At 35.9% G+C, this 19,009-nt stretch overlaps 1 protein-coding gene and 1 long non-coding RNA gene across 23 annotated transcripts in view; one reads left to right on the top strand and one right to left on the bottom strand.

The window, feature by feature from the left end:
* Nucleotides 1-19,009, bottom strand: part of MAP2 (microtubule associated protein 2) — a 294,178-nt gene that overhangs the window by 141,329 nt on the left and 133,840 nt on the right. For 18 of the 22 annotated variants that reach the window (XM_072812966.1, XM_072812961.1, XM_072812954.1 and 15 more), the window contains one exon: nucleotides 3,015-3,082. The gene's annotated coding sequence lies outside the window, so the exon portion shown is untranslated. Of the gene's footprint in view, nucleotides 1-3,014; nucleotides 3,083-3,356; nucleotides 3,654-19,009 lie in introns of those variants that run through there. The other 4 variants (XM_072812946.1, XM_072812948.1, XM_072812950.1 and 1 more) reach the window with 3 other exon arrangements.
* Nucleotides 17,520-18,926, top strand: LOC140625310 (uncharacterized). Its single transcript, XR_012024670.1, has 2 exons — nucleotides 17,520-17,919; nucleotides 18,520-18,926. It is a non-coding gene; the product is annotated as an uncharacterized lncRNA (long non-coding RNA).

The following is a 19,009-nucleotide window of genomic DNA, read 5'->3' on the forward strand; positions in this document are numbered from 1 at the left end:
TTTGAAGATATATTTATTCCTAACTTAAGTATATAAAAACAAGTACCTGCAGGCATACTGTTTTAACTATATTTCAGTATATATCATCTGCATAAATAAAATATCAAAGTACTGGCTATAAGCCAAAAAATCTACTAGAAAAAAAAAATGTAGTATGTTGTAGTTAATATGAAGGAATTTGGGCCAAACTTGTGTTGTTTGCCTAGTTGGAATCTCCGTTCATTCATCTATAAAATGGAGACTATACTCACCTCCCAGGATTGTAGAGTGAGTTAAAACAAGATAACATACTTGAAGGGTTTATGATATTATCTAGTATATAGTCAATAAAAATATAGTTTTATTAATAAAAATAAGTGACAACAACAAAAAATAGCATTCTCTAAAGCTATTATGACTCCAGAAGTTTCCTTATACATTATGAAATGATGTCATACTAGTCCATAATGAGCAACAAAGCATTTAGGAAGACTATGACATCATTTCTAGTATTACAGAGGGAATGAGAGAGAGAGACAGAGAGAGAGAGAGAGAGAGAGAGAGAGAGAGAAGGCCTCCTCCCCTCTGCTGCAGCAAAATCTTGGCTGAAGACATGAAGAGCAATAAACAATGTCAAGCTTGGGAGTAGTATTTAGGAAGCATCCATAAAGCAAAACTCATGCTGCAGTTTGGCTTCTTTCCCTTGATGATGAAAGTGAAAAGGGACATTTCAAAAATTCTTTCCATCTTAACCTAAAACCGGAAAACTCCTATTCTATATAGCTTGGAGAAATTTTCACACATGGTTTGCCCGATTTTTTTTTACCTGGTATTAATTATTCAATTATTTATTATTAATTAAAGACATATAATGAACATTTGGGGTAGCTAGGGAAAAAAGTACCAAAGGTCTGTTTTATAGTGTGTAATCTCAAGAAAAACAAGAACAAAAAAAAGTAATGGTGGAAAGTGCTGATGAATCATTTACCCATCAAATAATTAAATAAATATCTGTTGAACTCCTACTGTGGTCCAGGCACTATTTTCTGTGCTGAAGATATGAGTGAAAAAAATCAGTGAAATAATTAACTAATGTCAAGACGAGTTTGATTAGCAAAATCGTGATACAGATCTCTGACTCCCTTATAGTCTAAAAGTCAAATTCAATTCTGATTTGACGCCATAACGGTCTATTTCAATAAACTCTGGTTTATTACACAAAATCTGTCAACACACCCCTAGATAAATTTAAAATGGTCCTAGAAATTTAGGCATCAAGAGCCTTTTGGTGAGGTATTATGCCATTTATCCAATACCCAGATAAATCTCAACAGAGCTGATTAGTTCCTATTAACAATATACTGAATACTTTTTTTTTTAGTGGTTAGATAATAACACCATCCTTTTCCAACTCATGTAAATATTCCAATGTTCAAAATTAATATATGAGCTCCTAAACAACCCTGAGGATTAGGAAACAGATACTCACATAAAATATATACTGTATGGATTTTGTGAGATGGGAAAATACCAAATAGATTTTTTTCACCAAATATGAAATGTATTCACTTACTCTGAGTGGAATCTAAAAAATGAGAATAGTCCCAAGGGTTTTACAATATCCAGGAGGAATAGTAAGTCCTGTGTGGGGATTTCATACCTGAGTCCACTGAATAATTTCTAAGGGAAGAAAATGTAATATATTTCATGTATCTCTGAGGCTAGTCTACTCGATTTTGTTCAATATCTGAAATAATGCAGTTTCTTTTTTTAGAACACACTGATTTATTTTAATGAATTCATTCTCTTGTGCAAAAATATTATGTGATACTGCCTACACTCTGGAAGGGTGGTGACAGTGGCATCTGCCCCTTCCCTCTCTCCCACAATAACTACCCACAGCAGCAAGGTTCTTAGTGGAATGAATAAATTAAGGTTCTCATAATTACACACTGCAGAGAAAATTAAACAAGGACAATGCATTCGTCTCCTTCAACTGCTACAAATATTCACACTCACAGGTGTACACTCACAGACTTCTGGTATTTCAGGATCAGTTGTTGAACATTAACTATTTCCAAAGTACATTTTAAAAAACTAACCTCACTGCATAAAATATTTTGGACTAATAAGCTTGAGAGGAAATACTATCTGAATGCCAAAGAAAGATTTAAACCATGTTATTGATCTCAGCAAGGCAGAAAATGTCTTCCATTTTTCAAAGGCAAATTACATATATAGCTTTTATTGACCCGAGTATATGCTGAAGTCAAAGATAATTTTAAAGAATTAAACAAAAGGTAATACCCATAACTGCCATCTCCAATCAATATACATCCTGATGCTGAATTTGAAAATTAATATTTTTCATGTAAGGCAGAAGGCCCAGGATCAATGGATTCAACTGCTTCCATGGAAAGATGAAAGATTACCTTCTTATGCTAAAAGCATAAATAAAATCAGTTCTTTTAATAACTAACAACCTCAGCCTTTAAATATGGTGTTAAAGATCGAAGCATCAGTGAAGAAGTTACAATATTTTATTACAAAACCCGACAATACTGAGTCATTCCTAGGCTCTCGTCTATAGCGGTCCTTCTAACTGGGAAGGGCAAGCCATTTCATTTACCCATTTAAAAATATCACTTATTAGCAGGATTCCCTCAGATAAAAATCATTACTTTAGTATATTTCTGTTAAATTTAAATGACTGAATTTTCACAAAGACAGAGACTTAGGACTTTTTTTTTTTTTTTACCTGCTACAATAATAAAAACCCGAAAATAAGCCAGACATATTGATATTTGTTAACAACTCGCAACACAGGCAAAAGACATAATTCCTTAGACGTCTTATCATCAAAACAGCCTTGAATAATGGCATTCTCTGCATGGGAAAAGCATACATGCTATAGACAATGATCAACGTAGGCTTAAGGATAAAAGACCAACCATAGAGAGATTAATTTAAATAAAAACATTCCAAATCCTCCCTGATTTCCCCTCATTTAAACATCCAAACAAAACATGTGGTACCTTTTAATTTTCTGAATGAGCAGTTCCCAATCAATGTTTCTTCGGTTAGAGACAACAAGCTGAAGAATCTACCGAAACAAAACAAAAGAAAAAAATACAGATACAGGTTGTTAACTAAATATTGAAAATTGTAACTCACCAGTAAGCAAATGCATTCTTTATAATCCAGATAATAAATCTACGTCTTGAGAGCCGTAGTACAAATAATGCAGTACTTGAATTTTTAGGAAGCTTGGTAATGAATTTTAAAGCATTTTACTTTGAGATCACATAAAGCAGATCCTTTGAAAAACCGAGTAAAAATAAAACAAAATAAAATTCAAAAAAACCCCAAAGCATTACCAGTGCATATGCAGCGATACCACCCAAGTCTAGCCTTTGAGAATTGCTGCAGAATCCTTCTCCGGGAGCATTATCTCTACGGGCTGGCTCTAGCTCTCTAGCTCCAGACAGACGCAGTCTGCAAGCCACCAGCTCTTCTCTGTGTGTGTCGGGGAAAAGGAAGCTGCAAATTAGAAAAAGTCCCCGCAGTGGCGAAAAGGAAAATAAGGCGAGTGGGAGAGGGAGAGAGAGCTCACTAGCCTCAGAATTTTCGAGAATGATGACAAGCCACCCAGCTCCGCCATCATTCACTGACAATAAGATGCAGCCCTGGCTTATGATTTAGCGGTTTACCATAGGGGCTTCTGGTATCAAATGCCTGACAGGCATTTTAATTGCCTCCATCCAAGTGTGTCCCCAGGAGTCGAGTCTATAAGCCTATGAATGTCATCATCTGGTCTCCTTTGTGTTAATGCCAGACACACACACACACACACACACACACACACACGCACACAGTGCTTAAATAGAGTTTCCTGGCATAATACAGGATTACAAATAAATCTGGCTACACAAACTGGACATGATCAATGATAGTTTATCATGATAGTTTATGGGAATATTCATTATCTGCATTAATGACATCAGAGATTGTCTGATGTTTTGTCACTGGCTGCTAATTACAGTATTTTAAAAACTGAATATCCCATATTGCTTACTTATATTCCAAAATAAGTTACTGTGCCCAATAAAAATGCATATATTTATTTGTGTTTTCTTGGGGAAAATTCAATCCCCTTGTAACTGTGATAATTACACACTTGGCAATATTTTCCTTACAAGGGAGAATGCAGCAAAAAACAAAGAGGATTAGGAAACCAGGGTTGATGTGTGATTTCTGTGAGCAATCTGTTTTATTCCCATTTATATACAGAAGCGAAAAAAGGAGGTGGCAATGAGCTTGGGTACCAGGACATTACAGTCCCTGAGGGCCAAGGCAGGGAATTAAATCTCTGGCACAATCAGTATCCCCTTTATGTTAGCAACTGAAGTTAACAGTTGAATATCCTTGTTTCACAGTGCCCCTTATGTAGGGAGGTTAATGTGGAATAATTCCCTGAATTTATGGCCTGGACAAAAGAGCTGGGAAAAATGTTAATAAATAAATTAATTTTTTACAGCATTGTTAGGTTCCTGCATCAGTGAATGGAGCAAAATGTAATGTCTACCAAAAGGGCCGGGTATGAAGAAGGTTGCTGGGATGGAGCATCACCATGGTTACTGGAAACAGAAAGTACTGTGAAAAATAAGGTGATGAGAGAGAAAAGGGAAGGAGACTCCAGTGGAGGAAATTTAGAGTGATATGCTTCATTCTTTGCCGTCTAGAAAAGAACTGTCTCTATCAGTTTTACACTCTATTTTGAACGCATTAGGATGAATTTGCATTCTCCATTAGCTACCTTTCTTCTCCATTTTTTGATCACTAGCTAATTTTGCTTTCATAAATATTCAAATTATGGTTCTTTTGTATGAGATGGTTCCTACTTTTCCTTGCCTCTGTCCATATCCCAGATGTAGGGCCACCACTCAGCCTAGTCCACACCCTTTGTTTCAGCGGTAAGGAAGAGAGACCCAGAGAATCTGACCAAGGTCACAAAGCAGGCCGGAGATCCAGCAGACACACCAGCCCAGTTTCCTGACTCAGGTGCCCTGCTTTTCTTCTTTCACCAAGTGATTTTCTTTCTGTACTCCCTTCATTGTTTGCAAGCAAAAATGATTCCAGAAACATCCTTTGTCTTTGATTTTGTAGGCCCTCCTTTATTTGCTAAAGCAGTGATCTTTGTCTTTAAAATATATTTCAATAATTCTGAGACTAGCCTTGCTTAATATCTGTGCTGTACTGTAGCGGAGGTCTGAAGAATCTGGGGTAATTATGCCACTGCTTTTCTTTCATTTCCAGCCCAACAATCAGATGAATTGAGCATGATTGCCCTTTTGTGATCCTATCTTGTCGAGCCTGAACTTAATCATCATATACCAGGCACTCTATCATCCCTGGCATCGTTCTTCCTGCAAGCATGAAATCGGGCAATCAAACTGAGCTGTCCTTCCAGGGTTCCTCCTAGTTAATAAACAGTGTGAAGTTTCATGAGGTTACCCGAAATCATGAAACTGGAGAAAGAGAGCATTCACTCAACAACAGCCACTGGGGGGCGCAATATTTGTTTAAAATCTTTCTGAGTCAGCAAAAATTTTGATTAGGATTCTTGACCTTGATGTTTTACTGTGTTTCTTTCGTTCATAAAATGGTCTTTCAATATTTATTTGTTATGACTCATTGCCCTTAGTTTAGCTCAACCACAGGTAGGGTCAGATGGACTCTTCTGATGTCTGAGATGCAGTTGCTACCATCACTGCTGTCCTCTGACCCCAGAATGCCAGCTATAAAATAAAGAATTCACATCTAGAAATATGATCACCCTAGTACAATTACAAGAGATTTCAGATTTCAGTTAATCTTACATAATAGTTAGGACTCTTCTCCTCCAAAAAAGAGTTCTTTAAATATGATCTCTCTGTTAAATGTCTATTTTTCTTTCAGTGATATAGACACTAAAGCTATTTTTCAAAACAAATGTTTTAATATATTACATTAATTATTAATTATCTATTGTTCACCTCTGGGCACAAAAAATGATGCACACATGATGTAATTTCTTGGAACATAAATCATATTTTGTCAGAATCTCCTAAAGCACACATAATGGTCCTGTTGAGTCTAATAAATAGCACAGCTTCAAAAATATGTAATACTCTTCAGGAGTCATTATTTGAGAATACCTGCTTTGTCATTGAGAATGAGTTGGTAAATTCTTTTTCTTTTTTTTTTCCTTTTCATTTGTTAGTGGAAGGAATTATTACTTTAACATGTCCATGTTTATAATTCTTCCCTTTAATTATATTCTAGGAATACAAAACGGTAGATATTTGAGACCTTTCATGATTTTTAAATATTTTTTGTATTTATGCTTGCGAGCTTAAAATGTAATACTTTCCTTACCCTTTCTCTCTTTGACAATATTCTAGACCTTGGCTTAATACCATTTATCAGTTCATCTAACCAATTTTGATGACGTACATATATATATTTCAAACACTTGATAGGTCCTAGGTGTGGGAGAAAAAAAAACATTTCCTTCTCCAAGAACTTCAATTTTAGTGGAGGGGTCATAAAAGTAAAGAAGAATCTAAGCTGACAATTCTTTTTCTCACTTTGATGACACACTATGTCTATAGTTATAATGTCTCTGTTATAATCTGTTGCATCTCAGATCCTGATCCTTAAGAATCTGATTTAACTGTATCCCCAGATTCAGTTAGCTTAGCCCTGTGACTTCTGAAAGACCCCTAGTTTTACTCCCTAAATATACTGGGTGTGTCACTCTTGAAGTTCTTTAGGAGCGATTACTGCAGGTATTTCTTCCTTTCCTAAAGCCTGTCTTTGGTCAGATAACCATCTTCCCAGCCAGGGTTTTCCTGACCACCATAATGAAAACTGCAAGATGTCCCTTCCACTGCCCTTCACCCTGCGCGTTCTTTTCCTTTCCACTGCACTCACCACTTTCCATCACACCATAAACTTGTATTTATTATGTTATTTATTATGTTTTCTATTTATTACCTTCCTCCCTCTGCTAGGTCCATGAAGGAAATCATCTTTACATGCTTGGGATGTTGCTATATCTAAAGCATCCAAAATACTGGCTGGGAATATAGCAGCATTCAATTTTTTTTTTTTAATGAGTAAATATGAAAATCACATTAGTGGATAAATTGAAGCATTTAAGCACAAGAAAAGTCTTTGTGTTTTATATTGATTTCCTTGCTCTATATCTTCAGTCTTCCTTATGAATATTGTATTTTATTTCAATTATAAATCACATTTTCCCATGGAATCAATATTGTTTTGTTATTTCCATTAAAGGATATACATTTATTTAAAAAAGGGACTTGTCTCCTGTTTTGTTTGGATTCTGCAAAGTACCTAGCATGGGACCATTAGCTCTTAAATGCTGAGAAAGAGCTTCATTGATAAATAATACTTGTATTGGTGTTCAATATGCTAACATTCAATCTTTAGATTATTTAAATAAAATCAGAATACTTAATAAATCAATACTGCCTTATGGTCAAAATGCTTAGAAGTAGCTTTTTATTACTTTAAAAAAATTAAGATTTTATTTTTTAGTAATCTCTACATCCACCACGGGGCTTGAGCTCCCAACCCCAAGGCCAAAAGTCACATGATCTACCAACTGAGCCAGCCAGGCACCTCTGAAGTGGCTCTTTATAAATTGACTATAATTACTATACTTTGTACTTAAAAAATTAATTACAGAAATAATAATTATGCTTCTACCTTATACTCTTAAATCTGTCATTTTAAACATAAGCAGATATCTGAGTATTTTAAAAATTATTATGACATCCAGATTCACTGTACACTATTTTACCTTATTTACCACAGATGGCATCTTTTCTTCCAACAAATGTTGTTCACACAAAAGCAATCTGTGGTCAGACTCCAAGGCCCAGCACCCTCCCCTCCATAAGACCTACTGAGTCAGAATTTCCACAGGATGGGCCACCTGAAACCTGTGTGCTCAAGGTGATTTGAATGCCTGGAAAACCTGGGGCTATACCATTTCTAGGGGGCATACGCCTAACAAGGGAAGTCTAGAAAATTTGGGTGTTTTGTCTGCAGACTGAGCTCATGCCAATCAGAGGTAATCAAACTGCTCACAAAGCCTCAGTAGTCATGGTTAATTGATGCTTTACTTGCTTATCCCTTCAAAAGGACTATAAACTTTCTTAAGGGAAGACAATATATCCCTAATAAGAGTCCCAGTTCCTAACATAAATATTTAATAAACTTTAGTTAATACAAAAAAAAAGTATACAGTGGTCAAACATAAAAAAAAAAAGAAGAAAGAAAAATGTCACAATTAGCATATCAGTCTGAATTATATGAAATGTTGAAATTCCATTACTTTTTAACCTATAAAATGGCAATTTCTTGTGGTTCAACCTAGTACCTGGAGAAACTATAAAAAGAAGCAGAATTGAATACAGTGAACTGTACAAAATGTCCCGGTCTACAGCAAGGGCAAATCTTCAATGGCCACTAATTAAAATATGACAAGTTTCAAATTCGATCTGTGGCACCTACCAGAATATGACAAATTATGAGAAACATAGACCCCTAAACTATTGATTTCTTTTAAGGCCAAGAGGCTCTGTGATTCATTGAGGATCTGAAAATCTAGAAATGTTTCTGGAAATCTTGGAGAAATTCAATAAGTCTCTGGATCTCATTTTTTGAAAACACAAGGGCAAATAGGTTCAATGTAATATCATTAGTGAAAGGCATATGCTCTAGGGAGTTCCTGATTTATAGGATGAATAACAAGTGCTTGGGAGTTAAAAGACAATCACTAAGCACGAAAATGATACATGTATGTAAATTACTCACATGGGTTTTTTTTTGTTTTTTCGTGGCAAACTACAAAAATTATTAACATTAACAAAGCTGAATTATCCTTTATAAAAAATAAATAATCCATATCTTGAGAAACTCATATATAGGATTTTAAGAGCAGATAATGAACAAATATATTACAAAAGGACAAAAATCCCCCTCCCCCAAAAAAGTCTTTAAATCACTTGACTCCTGCCCTAAATTCTTCTTGTTATGATTAAAAAGGATGAACTACATTCATTAGCTTGTTGTGTACTTTACCTTTCATTAACTTTCATTAGGTATTCTATGCTACTGAGCTAGATTTTTACTTACTTAAAATTTGAAAATAGATTATTATTGTCCAGGTCTCAAGTCCTCTAATTATTTGCTTTATCTTATATTTAAACTATCTTTTATACATTATAACCTCGTAGAAAAATTTTAAACCAAGATACTCAGTATTTCCATTGAATTTAGGTAAAGAATGAATCAGAAATGAGGTATGTTTATAAAGAAGCAAAGAGCATACTGACATATGGGTCACCCGTGGTCATCTTTGCTGTCTTCACTGTGATTTTGATAAGACTTGGCCTTCGGTGGGATGGATGGTTGTATTCTAAGCAAGGAAGGTGAGGAGTAAGGCAAGATAACTGGACTACTTTTCAACTGCTCTTGGATCATGCTCTAATCCTCTGAGTCATCATGATCAGAGTCTGGCTTCAGGATTTCATTTTAAATCTTAGTGTGGTGATTTTTTTTGTAAAATTCAGTTATATTCTTATCTAAATGTAAGTACAAAATACATTTCAAATTATTTTTGGGCTATGCATCATTTTTAACCTCAGAACTACTCATATTTCACAGAAAAAAAATCATAGGTAGTTTAAAAAATAACACACTTTTGTTTCTCTTTTTTCTTAAAGATTTATTCATTTGAGAGAGAGAGAGTGCAGGCACATACAAGCAGGGGGAGGGGCAGAAGGAGAGTGAGAAGCAGACTCCGGGCTGAGCAGGGAGCCCCATGTGGAGCTCGATCCCGGGACCTGACCTGAAGGCAACTGCCCAACCCATTGAGCCAGCCAGGCACCCGATTTTTGTTTTTCTTTATTCCATTAATGCCCTTATTTCACTCATAAGGTAAGGCCAAAAAGATGATGTAAATAGAGAAAGAGAGAGAGAAGATTTTCTCATTGTCAGCACTCAAAATACAGTTTGACTGCAATTTAGTGAAATAGTTAGCTCCAAGGCCCGATTTAGGTTGTGTATGCCATTACCACCAAGGCTTAGGAAATGACAGTGCCCAAAGTTCTATTCTGCTCACACACTTTCAGCAAAGTAAACTAAAATTCTATTTTAAAAATAGTAAGATGGGCAGCCCGGGTGGCTCAGCGGTTTAGCGCTGCCTTCAGCCCAGGGTGTGATCCTGGAGACCCGGGATTGAGTCCCACATCGGGCTCCCTGCATGGAGCCTGCTTCCCTCTGCCTGTGTCTCTGCCTCTCTCTCTCTCTCTCTCTCTCTCTCTCTCTCCTATGAATAAATAAAATCTTTAAAAAAAAAAGAAAAAGAAATAAAAACAATGTGAGGTGAACTGCAGTTCTGAAAAATAATTGCAGGTTCTATTCATCAAGTCATAATCTCCTTATACTGGAAGAATTATGTTGGGACTACAACTCTCTCTTGATCTTGAAAAGAAAGCTATAATGGCAGAACAACTGAAAACTTGCACATTGCTGATGGGAGTGCAAGTTAGTGTGAACACTTCTGAAAACTCTCTAGCAATTTCTAGTAAAGTAAAAAGTATGTCTCCCTTATCAGCCAGCAATTCCATTTCTAAGTATATACACCCAGGAGACCTGAGTACATCGTCTACCTAAACACATATTACAAACTGTCCTTAGCTTTATGCATCATATCATGAAATCAGAAACTATTCCAATGTTCATCCATAGAGGGTATTATGGTATGTTCATATAATGGATTAGTACACTTAAAAAAAAAGGAATGAAAAAGAATTTGTTTGCATGCAACCAAATAGATGAATCTCATAGGCATAATGATAAGAAAAACACAAAAGAGTACATACTGTATTATTCCATTTATATGAAATTCAAGAACAGATAAAACTAATGTTCAGAAATAGAAGTGAGAATAGTGTTTACCTGTAGTGAGCATTCTGCAAAAGGGTTCAGGTCTGAACATACACATGTAGGCATCCAACCATGGCTGCATAAGTGAAGGGCCTATGAGGATTATGTGTTAAATAAATGAGCTGTGAGGGGATATATTCCTTAGAAGGAAGAGAACTTTAAAAAAAAAAAAAGATTTATTTATTTATTTGAGAGTGAGAAAGAAAGAGAGAGAAGGGGGGGTGGGGGACGGGCAGAGGGAAAGGGAGAGAGAATCTCAAGCAGACTCCACACTGAGCACAAAGGCCAACAAAGGGCTTGATCTTATGACCCTGAGATCATGACCTGAGCTGCAATCATGAGCCGGACACTTAACAAGACTGAGCCACCTCAGTCTCGCAGACTGAGAGAACATTTTACATGGGCTTTTAATACATAGGAAATGGTGAAGTAAAAAACTGCATAGTTAAGTGTGTTATCTTAGAAATTTAGGCACATGTGAAATTTAGAAATTTATTTATTTACTTGTCTATAGCAATACATACTGAACTACACTATGAGGACAAAACTGTGGACAGATTAGGTGTTTTCTATATTGCCCCTTTCACACAAATCCCTTGCCTGCTAATATTCACCATAATTACTAGTTTACTTCAAAATCATCTATTTCTTTGCTTCCAATCCAAATCTTACACTTCCTTTTTGGTCCAATTAATGTCCTGCCCTCTTTTATAAAGGCTTCCAGAACAGCCCCAGTACACAGTGCCACGAAGCACTCTGATTTCTCAGAATCACCATGATATCAAATAAAACAAAATCACTATGATACTATAATGACTAATATTATATATGGCCTTGAGCTGATCTTATGTCATTTATATTCATTTATTTATTCTAATATTGACCAATTTAAAAGGCAAAGAGCCAATTCTAATATAAATGATTAAGTATCTATAATGTTCCAACTTCTTTGAACACGTTCGTTTAGTCAACAATTTTTAGAGTTATGAACCTCCATTTTACAAGAGGAAATAGTTCCAATTAGGTTTGGTTATATGTCACAGCTGGTAAGTGGTGAAGCAGAAATTCAATCCCTGGACTTCAGAGTTACTTTGTAATTCAGCCTAACAATTCTAAGATGTCATCAGAAGAGAGGAGATAAATTAAACATAGAATTAACAATTTTCCATTTTTCCGGAGCACGTACTTTAAGACAGACTCTATTAGGCTAAGTGTGCATAAAAGAGATAGCATTAGAAATAAAAATTTTAACTTTCAGAATTATTTCAGCTTCCATCAGTTCATATATAAATGATGTATATGCGTGAACACAAGCCTTCCTATAGTTAAGGAAGACATTGTAATTTTATTTACTATCTATTTGGTCTAATCTTGGAAGAGTGACATGCATGGGATATATACTCATCTGTCTTTGAAGAACTGCACTGTTTGACAGTTTGAACTTATTGTGTTTTTAAACCTCTTGTTGAAATTAATGTATGTCTCAGAAGTATAGATTATAATGGTAAAATTCCTGTATTACATAGTCAATTACTACCCTAATTTTATTATATCAATGTAGGAATAATCAAATACCATAGTTAATTGTATTTAATGGTATTTTACAGGCTACATCAAAAAAAATTATATCAATATCATATGCAAGTGCATGTCTTATTTAAATTAACTTGAATTAATTTAGAGTTAAATTCTAGGTGTGGGACATTTTTCTTTCAAATAACTCCAGTCCCTCCATTAAGTCTTTCCTCAAGTGGTATTTTCTCAGTAAGGCTTACCTTGACCCTTGCAACCTGTGATTCCTATCCCCAGTCTCCTTTATCTTATTTAGCTGAATACTTATAATTTTGTAAATATACTATATAACTTATTTATTATGCTTATTCTTTATTGTCTGTCTCTCCTCATTCATTTGTAAGCCCCCAAAAGGCAAAAGTTTTTGCCCCTTTTGTTCACTAACATCCCCAGGTACTTAGAACTGGGCTTGGCACATAATTGGCACACAATGAATATTCACTGAACTCATGCATGCATGCATGCATGCATGATTAAATTATAACACTAAAACTCACACACAAAGCATGAATTATCTCCTAAAAAAATCTGGCCTGAGTTTTTTTTTTTAATTTATTTATTTATTCACGATAGACACAAAGAGAGAGAGGCAGAGACACAGGCAAAGGGAGAAGCAGGCTCTCTGCAGGAAGCCCCATGTGAGACTCGATCCCAGGACCTCAGGATCACGCCCTGAGCCAAAGGCAGATGCTCAACCCCTGAGCCACACAGGCATCCCTGGCCTGAGTTTAAACAGTTGACAAAATCTTTAGAAATCACCAGTTTCAGAAATCACTTGACAAAACACATGGTATAATTATTTTATTATTTTTGTGTCTTGGTTAACTATAGAACTTGTTAAATATACAAGTTTTAGGCTTTTAATCTATGACACTTTTATAGCCACTCTAAGTGCATCTCTCTTTAAATATTTACAAATAGTTATCTATGTGTTTATTATTTATATTGACAAAAATTCTTCTAGCATTTTTTTTACCTGATTATGAATCCTAGTTATAACCTGCATGTTTATCTTTAGCTTTCCAATCACCTAAAAGTCGATACAAACTGCTTCCTTCCACTATATACAACCAGCCATATTTACAGGAGAAACAGGAAGCCATGGAAGAAAATGATGAGATTTAGTGTTGAGGAATTCTCACTCAATGAAATTTTCATTTAACAGACTGTCAAGCAGAATCATCTTCAGGAGTTATGAATTTCTTGGCCAATCTTCCTGGAAGCAGGAAATGAACCTTTATTTTATTGAATGTCTCTACAGATGGGACTATTACGATTTAATTGAAGAATAAATAACGGCACAAAGTCAAATGCCAAAAAATCAAATGCTACATTGCCTGACATGAGTTCTAAAATCCTGATTTCTTTTTGAAAAATGCTAAAAGGAGTTGTGTTGTTCATTGCTTTCCAAGCTTTCAAGATTGTTATCTCAATATTCTAAACCTTTCTCATTCCTTCAATACTTGGCAACTTCGTAGAATTGGAGTGTTAGCAATTCTTGAGAGACCAGTCCATTTGAATTAGGCAGTCTTTTTATGTCTTTACCTTAACATTAGTATCATAATATTCTGAAAAGGTTTACATTCTACAAGCACTTATAGCATTTTTTTTCAGTGTTAAATATTTCCCGGTCAAATCATAAAACATCTACTGTGATGGTTTAACAAACGCAATGTCACATGTGGAATGATTTTTGAAAACGTATATATTAAAAATTTATTTTGTGAATAGCCAACATCCACATTCCAAAAATTTATGAAATCCAAACTTATTCTCTCCACTGTTTAGGGGGGAAATTTACCCTAATAAATATACATACAGTTTCTTAGTCCCTACCATTCCTCTTTCTCTAGTCCTTTACCAAGGATACACCAGAGACCAGAAGAGAAAATTAGTGATGAAAGTATTTATTTGAACATAATTTAAATAAAACATTCTGAAAGAACAATAAAAACTTTGAATATTTAGAGTAAATCCAATGCTATACCTAAATGAGCACTAAATTTCTAAACCCTCCAAACTGATTAGAATTAGAGAATATAAATTATGACTATCAAACCTCTTGTGTAAGGGAAACTGGAATGGAGAGTGGGAATACTTTTATGTTTCATTCTACCATCAGATTTCTAAGCTAAAAAAGACTAGATGAAAGATGTATTGGTTTTTAAATTAAAAGCAAATATTAAACATGATCCATGTCTATATATGGACATTCCTTCTCAACCGTATTATCAAGTTGGCTAGTAAGAGGTCATGTGGGAAGAATTCTATTTGGTAGTGTTTGAAATTGCATTACATTTATACTGTTATTCTCCATAGTTCGTGGCTTCCCCCCTTTGTTTTTAATAGCAAATACATAAACAAAGAAATAAGAGATATTATCAAATAAGAAATTGTTTAATATTTTGGGGGAAAATTAATTTTTTCCTAGATATTATCCATCTACTGTGACTTACTTTTCAAATGGATTGCCAACACATGCTCTTTGCAGAAGCAGCCATTGTTAAGTATCTGGGCCAACAAATCTATCTGGGAGAGAAATTTCCACATCCCTAAGAACTTAACTTATTTCTTAAACTGCCACACTCTTGTTGTGTATTTTTTTTTCATCCTTTCCCATTCTCCATGCTTTGTTTACCCCTTTCCAACACTTTCTCCTTTTACCCCAAGCTCACGGGGAGCATGGTTAAGAGAACAGGAAAATATTTAGGGAATCACTTAGACAAATTTTTCTCTATCTAAGTCTTTGGTTTCATTTTAGTTGAGGGCAGCCTTGATGTGTTTTACAGCATTTTCTTTCTACAATATCTGGTAGATTATTTTTATACTGGTGCACCATAAATCATTTGTCTCTTGGGTATTGACTCAGGGAAAAAAATGGAATTGGAAATGGGGAGAAAAACATATAGCTATTGCGGTCATTGTACACAATACTACAGCATGGCATTTACTTATTTCGAACTCAGTAGAACTAAGGAAATAAACACAAGGGAATAGAATGCCCAGCCTACAGATTCCTTCTGCTGAGACACCTGTGAGCACACTGATGCCACATTAGAAAAAAACAGGTGGTACCTTAATGACAGGTTTTTCTAGATGGCAATGGTTGATCATAACTCTCTTATAATTTGTATTTTAATTTGGAAGTGCTCAGTAGGATTGATTGATTGGCTGACGATAGAAGGGGAAGTAAAGCCTGCGTTAAGTGCATAAAGAATGCAAAAAAGGAAACCTTTGAGAAATTGGCAGTCAGCGCATTCCATTAAAAGCCAAATGCAATGAAAGAGAAACTTATTTTACAACAGGGAAAAACTTTGGAAAGGGGGTGGTGGTGAAGGGAATGGAAGTTGATACAATAGCATAGAAATGCTAACAATGACCCAGGGCCATTTGTGCCTCATCTGAAGAAAAAAAGTAAATAAAAACTGGTGGCATGTGCTAGGAAGGTTAAGACACTCAAATCAGAAGGAAAAGTAAGAATACGGGAGAAGGGTAGAGGAGAGTTGAAAGATGAAGAGCTTTGTAAGCAAACAGGGTTTCATTTATAAATCAGTGAGCCAGTCCGACAGGTGAGGCGGGCTGAGGCACTTGAAAGGTCTTATTCAGTGGCTGGCATTACTGAATGCCCAGCTGGGTCCGGACAAGAGTAGTTTTAAACAGGGACATTGTTCTAAAGAAATCTTAAGTTTCATGTGCCCTCCAATGCAGCCTTATAAATCTTGAACAGCATCAATATTCACCAACCACCTGCAATCAGCATCACTCCAGAATCTGCTGGACACAGCAAATCCTTGACAGGGAATATTTTAATTCGGGTGGCTGGCGTGCTACTCAGGACTTACATGTATTGATGATATGCAAATTGGTTCAGTTCAGAAGCTATCCTATCAATAGCATAAATTAAGTGTATCCTATCATGAGGATAATCTTGGAAAGAGAGAATGTCACACTCAATATGCCTATGGTCTAGAGGTGAACAGTCAGCAGTCTCTGAGTGAGGGAGAGTAAAAAAACAAAAGAGTATTTCATCACTATTGACTGGCTGGCTGCATTCTTCTTTAGGTTAAATGCTTCATTACTTACATAAAATATCTTTGCCCAGAAAAACTTTATTTTTAACATCTGTGCAACGAGAGAAGAAATTCAAAGAGCATTTTGATCAAGAGTCCCTGATACCTCACAGAAGCAAACAACGACCAAAAACAATCTTAAATTGTGACCTTTGTGTTAACATTGCCTATTTCATTGAAAATGATGACCTCTAGCATTAGGGCGCCTGTTTTGTACCAGAGAGAATGGATTTGTGACTTTCTCTTACACATTCTAGGTATGTTAAGAGCTAAAGTGCCCAGAGAGAACGATCACAAGATCGTATGATAAATATAAGAAAACGAAAACAGCTTTGTTGTTAGGATACATTACCTAGGACTAATTTTCTTTTTAAGAATTTATAAATCACAGCTGGAAATAGATGGTTAAAGGTAATTCAGGTATAACTCATTCTACAATGCAATTTAAAGATACTTTCCATTGAATTTGCAATTCCTTCCTATACATATTATTTAGCCAGCTTGTTAGAACACCATCAACAAAGAATAACTTTTAAAGTTAATGGATTTAATAACAGATAAAGGGAAATGGTGAGAGTATTCTTTTTTTAAAAAAATTTTATTTATTTATTCATGATAGACACAGAGAGAAAGAGGCAGAGACACGGGCAGAGGGAGAAGCAGGCTCCATGCCCGGAGCCCGACGCGGGACTCGATCCCGGGACTCCAGGATCACGCCCTGGGCCAAAGGAGGCGCCAAACCGTTGAGTCACCCAGGGATCCCCCTGGTGAGAGTATTCTTGAAGCCTGATTACAAGTGAACTGGTCAAGTGGTGAACCTGTGTGAGGTGGTTGACCTCATTGTTTATGATGTCACAGAGTTGAGAACTGAGGTCCTCACACTGGGGGGGGGGGGGGGTAGAGTCAAAGGAGGTAGACGAGTCCTGGAGTTCTGCACAGTTGTTAGAAGCTTTGGAATAAGTGAACAAACAACAGTACTGAATGAAAAAGGCATAAAGGCATAAACAGAACGACATCTCTACCAAGACAGCTAGGCATCAAGCATGTTGCAGTGAGGGTATATCGGGGAGGCAAATGGAAGTTGAGATCAGAGATAAAAAGAAAAATTTTAAATAGTGTGAATAAAGAAAAGGAATTTTTCTATTCTGATGATTATGTGCCCCCCAAAATGAAAATCATGAAGAACTCAATTCTTTGCACCTGTGGTTCAGAACACCACCACCGCCACTACCACCATTTCCATCACCACCACCATCTCCACGAACAACAAAAGGTCGTGAAACCTTGAGATTATGAAGTGAGGTTATGAAGTGTGATCCTGCCATTACTCCTCCCAGTACCGTCTATGGGGCAGGGACTGTGACAGTGGAGAACATGGCCATGGCTCCCACAATTTTTGTCTGGACTTCATAGAGCTGTGCTAAAATGTAGGGTTTCACCATTGTGTGTCGATTCATAAGTCTAGAGGTGGCCCAACAATCCACTGTGTATTTGTGTAACACCTCAGGTGATTCTGGTGCCACTGGTTCATAGAATATATTTTGAAAATATATTTCAAAGGGAAAGGAAGGGAAGGGAAGGGAAGGGAAGGGAAGGGAAGGGAAGGGAAGGGAAGGGAAGGGGAAAAAAAAAGAGATATTGTTTGTTTATCAAATGCAAAGTTATTTGTCTCTTGTGCCAAACCAATAGGGGTTCCAATAAAGGGGTGCAGTGGTCAAACTATGTGTGAATATGAATTTGTGCCAAGAACAAGTATAGTGAATTACCACAATGTCTTCCATAATTAAAAATTCTGTTGAAATCTTTTAAAAATATTTTTAAAGAACATAATTTTGTTTCCTTTTTTTTAAGATTTTATTTATTTATTTGACAGAGAAAGAAAGAGCACAAGAAGGCAGAGCAGCAGGCAGAAGGAGAGGGAGAAGCAGACTCCCCACTGAGCAGGGAGCTCAACACTGGGCTCAATCCCAGGAGCCCAGGACCCCAGGATCATGACCTGAGCCGAAGTCAGATGCTTAACCAACTGAGCCACCTAGGCGCCTCTGTTTCCTTTTATTATTCTATTCATTTTTCCCTTCTTAATATTCCTTCTTCATTTGCTACAATCAGTAATAAGAGGTAATATCCAGAAAAAAATACTGGTTTAATCAAGGACATTTTAAGATTAACTCTTTTGTTTCACATTGATTGTTAAGGGCCAAATGAAGACAAAAAGAGGATTCCAAGATTGTACTTATATACTTTAAATAAAATCTACAAATATTGCTCATAAAATTATAATTCTGCCTTCACCATTCTTGTCATATTACTATCAACTAATGCAAGTTTTGTACTAGATGTTTGTGCCCCAGAAAATAGCTTAC

The sequence above is a fragment of the Canis lupus genome, chromosome 36 (assembly GCF_048164855.1).
Source record: "Canis lupus baileyi chromosome 36, mCanLup2.hap1, whole genome shotgun sequence".
NCBI lineage: Eukaryota > Metazoa > Chordata > Mammalia > Carnivora > Canidae > Canis > Canis lupus.